Here is an 8,884-nt window from a genome sequence, read left to right on the forward strand (position 1 = left end):
TCGTTGGAATGCATTTATATCCTTTCAAATTGAGTACAGATAAATGCAGTCAACAACAATACAATCCATCTATGTATTGCTGCTTTCTCTGAAATTGCAGTATGAAGTATATCTGGCTTAACAAATTTATCAATCCTTAATCCAGGTATGTTGTCATATACTACCACGTCACGAGTATGAATGATTTTAGTGTTTAGTTACATACGTCCTATGGTATTTCTGGGATATTTTCTGGATTTTCGTCCGTGAAGGCAGACATAATGTAACAGTTTCGCCTCCTTGTCAATTTTCTGTTCTCTACAATAAATCATCCTGTCCACACATTCACTGTGCCACATTTGGCCTTGTTTTCATTTTCCTTTCAAATATGGACATACACTTTTCGCCAGTATTTACCAAGAACAAAAAATAAATCCAGCACAGGAACAGACCCTTCGGTCCCTCCAAGCCTGCACCGACACAGATCCTCTATCTAAACTTGTCACCTATTTTCGAAGGATCTGTATCCCTCTGCTCCCTACCCATTAATGCATCTGTCGACATACATATAAAATGTCGCTAACGTGACCAATACTACCACCTCCGCTGGCATTGTGTTTCAGGCATCTGCCAGTCTCTGTGTAAAGAACTTTCTGAACATATCTCCCATAAACCTTTTCCCTCTCATCTTGAATTCCTGACCACTAGAAATTGAGTACCCATCTCTGGAAATGGGCGTCTTGCTATCCACCATGTCGATACGTCTCATAATTTTGTAGAACTCACTCAAGTCCCCCGAACTTTTGTCAGTCTAATGAAAATAATCCTAATCTACCAAACCACTCTTCATAGCCAGTTCCCTCCAATTACAGGAAATATCCTGGTGAAACTCCTCTGCACCCTCTTCAAAGCATCCACATCCTTTTGGTAAGGTGGCGATCAGAACTGTACGAACTATTTGAAATATTGTCGAACCAAAGCCATAGACAACTGTAACATGACCTGCCATCTCTTGTATAAAATATACTATAAAACAATCCCTCCTGTGGATGACGATTTAACTGGTCTGTACTTCACAACTTTCTCTTTTCTGCCCTTCTTAAAATGGTGGAATGCAGGAAGCAAAGTATGCTGTATGCCAGCTTGACCACTCTATAGACCTGCCCCTCGAAGGAACAGTGGATCTGAACATCCAGATCTCTATACATCAATTTTGCCCAGGGCTTTTTTTCCATTTACCATATAGTTCATTCTTGAATTGGATTCTCCAAAATGCATCATCTCACGTTTGCCCAGATTGAACTCTATTTGCCATTGCTCTGCACAACTCTCCAATCTATCTATTTTCCGCTGGATTCTCTGACAGTCCCCTTCACTTTCTGCTACTCCACCAATCGTAGTGCCATCTGCAAACTTATTAATCAGACCAAATTTACCTTCCTTTAGTTCATTTATGTATATCATAAACAATAGCGGTCCCAGCACTAAACCCTGTGAAACACCAGCCAGAACAGTCCTTCATTTTGAGAAACTCCCTTCCACTGTTACTCTGTGTCTGCTGCCGCCCAGCCTGTTCTCCATCCATTTAGCTCGTAGACCCTTGACCCCTTGCAATTACACGTTCTCCGTGAGCTTACCTCATCAAAAACCTTACCGAGGTCCATCATATAACATCTACAGCTTTTGCATGACTATCAATTTTCACTTCCACAAATAAATCTATTATGTTTGCGAAGATGTGACCTCCCCAGAACAAAGCCTGGGAAGGTCTTGTTTGGAGTCCGTCTGTGTCGTACTCTGTAATCAGACGGGTTTATTTCAAAGCAGAAATTTATAAAATGCCACATTGACTGACTGTCTACAAAGTGCATGCTCATTTTTAAAAACAAAATTTAATGCATTTGCAAATACGAATCTGCAAATTCAAATTCACCCCACAGATTTATGCGTGTATGCATGCAAGAAATGCGGAGTCTTTGTGCGCGGGGGTGGGGGAAGAGTGAGAGAGAGAGAGTGTGTGTATGTGTGTTTGTGTGTGAGAGAGAGAGAGAGAGTGTGTGTGTGTGTGTTTGTGTGTGAGAGAAAGAGAGAGAGAGTGTGTGTGTGTGTGTGCGCGCGCACACATGTGCATGCAAGGGTGTCAGGTGTGTGTGTCCTCGTTAAGATAGAGGCAGATGTGGCAGATCCCTTTCCCCACACAGACTAACGCTCTGGTTTCAGAGCTTCCACACTCTGCAGCCTCTGCGCCATTTGTTGTTCATGTTCCAGACCCAGAGACTGTCACTACAGTCCCCATGTTCCATCCAGAGTTGGGTCTCAAAATCCTCAGGTCTCACTGAATGTCTGGGGCAGCTCACAGCACACACTCCAGCAAACCATCCCCAACACCTCTACTAAATTTTGAATAACAGGAGTCAATAAGAAGATTTTCATAGAGTGGTAGAGTCACACAGATGTACAGCATGGAAACAGACGTTTTGGTCCAACCCATCCTTGCCGACCCGATATCCCAACTCAACCTAGCCCCAAGCCCTTAACCCTCCTGACCCTTCCTATTCACAACCCGATTCAAATGCCTCTTAAATGTTGCCATTGTACCAGCCTCCATCACTTCCTCCAGCAGTTCATTCCATACACGTACTACACTGTGCGAAAAAGTTGCCCCTTAGGTCTCCTTCCCCTTTCACGCTATGTCCTCTTTTTATGGACTCTCCGACCCCAGAGAAAATACTTTGTCTATTTACTCTATCCATGCCGGTCATATTTTGCAAAGCTCTATAAGGTCACCTCTCAGCTTCCGACGCAAGTTCGATGCCTGCCCCTTTAAAATAATACTCGAGGGGCTTCCTCGTGCTACTGACCACACGATCAGCTGAGAGGGACAAACACAGGTGTTCAGTGGACAGCTTCAGACTAAGTTTCAAAGACGTGAGTCAAAACTGCTGAATCCCTCCTGTTCAACATGGATCATTAAACTATCAACCTTTTTTTTTCTTTCTTCCATGTGTGTGGGAGTAATGCAAGAGCACTGCAGGATTGCATATATAACATGGAACATGGGACACACGGGGAAGTGAACAACAGCCCACAGACACCATTTTATTGTTTCTGAGATTCACATGTCAGCACTCGATACAATAGGGAGCCAAAACTCAAGGGCAGGGAAAGGTATGGAAGGACAGAAAAAAATCACATTAAAGATAGAAACAGATACTTAAGACAGCGATAGGCCATATTGGTGAAATATGGGGAAAAAGACAGGGCAGTGTGACTAACTGGGGAGCTCTGCAGACTATGCCAATGTATTGCTTCGAAAATGAACTGTCTGCCCAGCGTGGAGAGCTGTGCAGACTGCACCACTAGTGCATTGCTTAGTAAGCTGAACTACCTACCCAGCATGGGGAGCTGTGCAGACTGTGCCAGTGTATTGCTCAGTAATGTGGACTATCTGCCCAGTATGGGGAGCTGTGCAGGCCGTGCCAGTGTATTGCTCAGTAAGCTGAACTATCTGCCCAGCATGGAGAGCTGCGTAGACTATGCCAGTGTTTTTCAGCCTCAGTATTGACCGGGGATGGGATGTAGTCAGAGGGACGAAATGCAATCTGTAACCAGAACAGAATAGAACATAGTGACGTCAATGCTTTCAATATTTAAGCAGCAAGGACAGTGATAAAATGAATCATGTTTCACAGTTGAAACGAGACAGTTCAACATAGAGACCAATGAGTAAAACTGCCAGAAGCAATGAGGGAGAGAGTGAATTAACAAGTTCATTGCTGCAGTTAGTAGTGGTTTGTAAAGTGAACATCTCGATTTAGAGTCTCAGCAGGAACAACAACAGCGACAATGATAGTAGAGTCAATGAAAGGACAGTGTTACAGTCAATTATGATTTATAAAATTAATGACTGAACATTGAGACTTACCAGGGACACCAACGAAAGCCAGGATTGGATAATAAAAATATTGTATAATGTAAAGTGCACATTCGATCCGCCACGATAATGGCCTTCGATCATAATATGTAGAAAGATTCCAAACAACCCAATATAAACTCCTGTCCATTCTTGAGACATTCCAGCCTAATGTTCTCAGATTCTGATTCATTGTTGGAACATTCCAGACACCTGTGCTCAGGTTCTGATCGCTCCCCACTGCATCTCTTGAGCTGCTGATCCCTTTTAATGCAGTCGGTGGTTCTCCCACTCATACTGTGGAATAGCACATTCAATGGAACCCATTTATCATTAAAAGATGGAACCCTTCCACTGGGATAATTACAATCCATGGAGACTGGCATTAATCGCAGTCACTAAACAAACAGGCTCCGTTAACCCCTTCCTTATGTAACTTTTCCTATCCCAATAAACGGGGACATTTACTCAGTCTGGGCGGAATAGATGGGCGTGGCTTAGGGATGGACCATAAATCTTTCAATCTTCTTATTCTTTCTTCCGTGTATGTGGGAGTAGTGCAAGAACATTGCAGGACTGCTTATATTACATTACGTTTATAAAGGGAGATAGAGATAAATAAACACTCCGGCTGCATAAGGTGACCTGTGGGGACACTTCCATAGACAATAAACCAGTGTCCACTATTTATTGCCCATTGGCTTCGTACAATGCTGCTCCTTGTTACATCATTCAAAGCATTGGAACTGCTGCTCAGGAAAAGGAAAAGGTAATTCTGTCCCCGTGTGTCTGTTACAGAGAGACAGGAGGAGACCATTCAGCCTCTCGACCCTGTTACAGATGGACAATGGGAGGCCATAAAGCCTCTTGGGTCTGTTGCAGAGGGATAGGAGGAGACCATTCACCTTTTCGGCTTTATTGCAAATGGAAAGGAGGAAGCCATTCAGCCTCTCGCATCTGTTGCAAATGGACAGGAGGAGGTCATTCAGCCTATTGAGCCTGTTACAGAGGGACAGGAGGAAGCCATTCAGCCCATTGAGACAGAACGAGGCCGTTCAGCCTCTCGGGTCTGTTGCAGAGGGACAGGAGGATGCCATTCAACCTATTGAGTCTGTTCTAGAAGGACAGGAGGAGGCTATTCTGCTTCTTGAGCCTGTTATTCTGTTAGTTGGAAGTTTTGTTGGTTGGAAGTTTTTTTATTCTGTAACTACCAGTTTTAAATTACTTATGGATTAGAACAGTCCTGACATAAATGGTAAAGTTCTAAATTGAATCAGGCCAACTTTGAACGTTTTATATTGGCAATTTCAAAAGCTGCTTGAGAAAAGCTCGTGGCAGGGAAGTGGGAGACCTTCACAACTGAGATTACAGGGTTCTAGGTAGAGTATGTTCCGGTTCATGAGCAATGCAAGGCTGGTCGGGAATGCTGGATGGCGAGCGGAATTGAGGTTCTGTTCAAGAAAAAGACGGAAGCATATCATTGGTACAGACAGTCGGGATCGAGTGAATCCATCGAGGAGTACCAGGGCTCTAGGCTAATACTCAAGAGGGAAAGGAGGAGGGTAAACTGGGGGCAGAAGATATCTTTCTAAAATAAGGTAAGGGACAATCCAAAGAGATTCTACCAATACGTTCAGGTCAAAAGAGTAACTAGGGAGAGGACAGGTTCCTTTAAAGATCAGAAAATTGACCTATGTGTGGAATACATAGAGATTGGTGAGATACTACAAAAATATTTTGCATCAGTATTTACTGTGGAGTGCGATATGGAAGGTAGAGAAATTGGGGAAATGAATGGTGATATCTTTAAAAGTGTCCATATTACAGAATATGAAGAGCTGGCCATCTTAAAATGCATTAAGGTACATAACACCCTCTGACCTTTTATGTGACTCTTGGATAGGCACTTGGAAGTTAGTACAATGAAGGGCACATATGTTAATCTGTTCTTAGAGTAGGAGAAACTGCCGGCACAACATCAACAGCTCAGGGGCCTGTCCTGAGCTGCACTGATCTGTGTTCTATGACCTGATCAGGTGTACCCCAGAATCTTATGGAAAGCTAAGGAAACCATTGTTTGATATCTGGCTGAGATATTTTTATCATAGACAGCCACAGGTAAGGTTGTGCCATTGTTTAAGAACAGTTGGTAAGGAAAAGTGAGGAAACTATAGACCGGTGAGCCTGATGTCATTAGTGGGTAAGTTGTTGGAGGGGTTTCTGAGGGACAGGATTTACTTGTGTTTGGAAAGGTAAATTCTGATTAGCAATAGTCAACATGACTTTGCATGTGGGAAATCTTGTCTCACTAATTTGATTTAGTTTATTGAAGAAGTGAAGAATAAGATTGATGAAGGCACAAAAATAGAACAGTGCAATAGAATATGGACTTTAATAAGGCATTCAAAAAGGTTCCAAGTGTAAAACTATTAAGCATGGTTAGATCGCATGGAATACAGGGAGAGTTGTAGTTAATTCGCTCAAAGGTAAGAGATGAAGGTAATGCTGGTGCGACATATTTTATTTGGACTGGAGGCCTGTGACCAGCAGTGTACCACAAGGATCTAATGGATTTTGTCATTTATGTAAATGATTTGGATGTGAATATTAGTAAGAATGGTTAGTAAGTTTACAGGTAACACCAGAATTGGTGAGGTAGTGAACAGTAAAGATGATTAACTCAAAGTAAAACGGGACCCTGATAAGATGTGCCGAAGTGCCGAGGAGTGGCTGATGGAGTTAATGTCAGACAAAGGGATGGTGTAATATTTTTGTGAGGCAAATTGGGTCAGCACTTGTAGGCAGGATCCTGGGAAGTGTTTCCAATCACAGAGAGCTAAATAGAAACTATAGAAACACTGCAGTGTGGAAATAGGCCATTCAGCCCATCGAGTCCACACTGACCCTCTAGATAACATGCTGACCAACACACCCATACGTTACCCCAGTAACACTACATTTCCCTTAGAAAATTCACCTAAACTGCATTTCCCTGGATACTTTGGGTCAGTTTAGTGAGGCCACTGAACCTATCCTGTGCATTTTTAGACAGGAATCTTGGGAGAAAAACCAAGCACTCGAAGGAAACCCACACAAACACGCGGAGAAAAAGCAAACACCGCACAAAGAATCACCAAAGGGTGGAATCGAACCTAGCTCATTGGTGTTCTAAAGCACTATGGCTAGCCACTTTGCTACCTAACGATCACCAGAGCGAGCGACTTATTTCTCCCACTTTCTCTGGATCTGTCACATCTGTTCAGATGATGTTGAATTCCAGCGTGGTGCCTTTGTCAAGCCCTCCTTAACCTTCACCCCAGGATTCACATTCTAATGGACAGGTCCTTAAACTGTGACTGACACATTGCCTGCACAGCTGCCCTCACCCCTTCTCCTCCTATCCAGATCAAGTGTTCCATTAATACTACAGCATTCAAGATAATTGCCGATTTAAAATAAAACAAAAAGCGGCAAGCACTGGAGATCGGTAACCAATACTGTTCTAATGAAGACTCCCCAGGTTCGAAACATTGACTCTGCTCTCTTCTGACAAAGAATTGCGAGAAAGTGACAACTGCAAATGCAGTAAATTCTAAAATTAATTCCTTATGAAGGGTTTATGACTGAAACATAGTCTTTCCTGCTCTTTGGATTCTGCCTGACCTGCTGTGCTCTTCGGGGGCCACACTTTTCGACTTTCTTCCTTCAGATGCAACCAGACCTGTTGAGGTTTTCCTGCAACTTCTTATGTATCTAATTTCCTGTTTATAACTTAAACAAAGATTTCCCTGCAGCATTGTCTTCCAGGCACATCTTCCACCAATGTTTGTTTCTTCTTCTTTGTTCTAAGCCGCAGTCAAACTGTTTCTGTATAAACTGAGCACCGGGGTGAGATGAATGGTGGATTCAGCGAGATTTGTCTCGATGCCTTTCTCGATGTTACAAAATCTCGCTGCATTTTTATCGAAAAACGCATGGATAAGAAAGGCTGAGATGGATATGGGTCAAGTACAGGGATATGGAGTCAATGTGGACTGACATTTTGGTCAGAATGGACCAGTTCTGGCTGCAGGGCCTTTCTCCGTGCAGTAGGATTTTAGGAATGTGAATGGAAGTAGTTTGGGATATAGACAGAGAGGGTGGGGGTGACGGTGGTTTAGAAACAATGTCATGGAAAGATATGTTCACAGGTTTCAGAATTCTGAATGTAGACATGTAGATAGCATCTGACAACATAAGCCAACATTACCAGGAATGATGAGTGAATGGAATATTGGTGTGAGTTCAGCTAATGGAGAGTTTTGGATTAGGATTTGTTCTGCAGCTTTGTACCTGGAAGTGGGGTCAGCAGAGTCTTTGACTCTGGGCTGAATCTAACACTAATTTCTCTCAGTGTCATTTTCATTGAGTGACAGAGCGATTGTCTGGATGAGACGGAGCTAGTTTCCTGGTGCTATCTTATCAAACTCAACTCATTCACTACCCGCCGCATCGCATGGTGTCCCTGTCATTCAATGCCAGCCTGATTCTCCCACTCAGCACGGTTGGACGTATTCACCATCGCCGGAAATCCCTGGATATTCCGTGATCCCTGGCACTGATGCCAAAAATAAATGCCAGTGGGCAAATAATTGAACTTTCTCAGTTCGGAGATGCCCTGCCCAGTTGAGGCCGAGCATGACAGATAAGACAATAGATAATAGACAATAGACAATAGGTGCAGGAGCAGGCCATTCGGCCCTTCGAGCTTGCACCAACATTCATTATGATTATGGCTGATCATCCACAATCAGTATCCTGTTCCTGCCTAATCCCCGTAACCCTTGATTCCACCATCTTTAAGAGCTTTATCCATCCATAAGGGGCAATTACACCACGGGTTTGTCGACAAGGGAATTGATGTCCTGGTGGATGGGGTAGTAGAGAGGGCGAGTATTCCAGCAGACCCACCAAGCATGGTCTGAGCTCATCCACCCAACTCAGTGCAGAATC

Source organism: Hemiscyllium ocellatum, unplaced genomic scaffold (genome assembly GCF_020745735.1).
Source record: "Hemiscyllium ocellatum isolate sHemOce1 unplaced genomic scaffold, sHemOce1.pat.X.cur. scaffold_124_pat_ctg1, whole genome shotgun sequence".
Taxonomy (NCBI): domain Eukaryota; kingdom Metazoa; phylum Chordata; class Chondrichthyes; order Orectolobiformes; family Hemiscylliidae; genus Hemiscyllium; species Hemiscyllium ocellatum.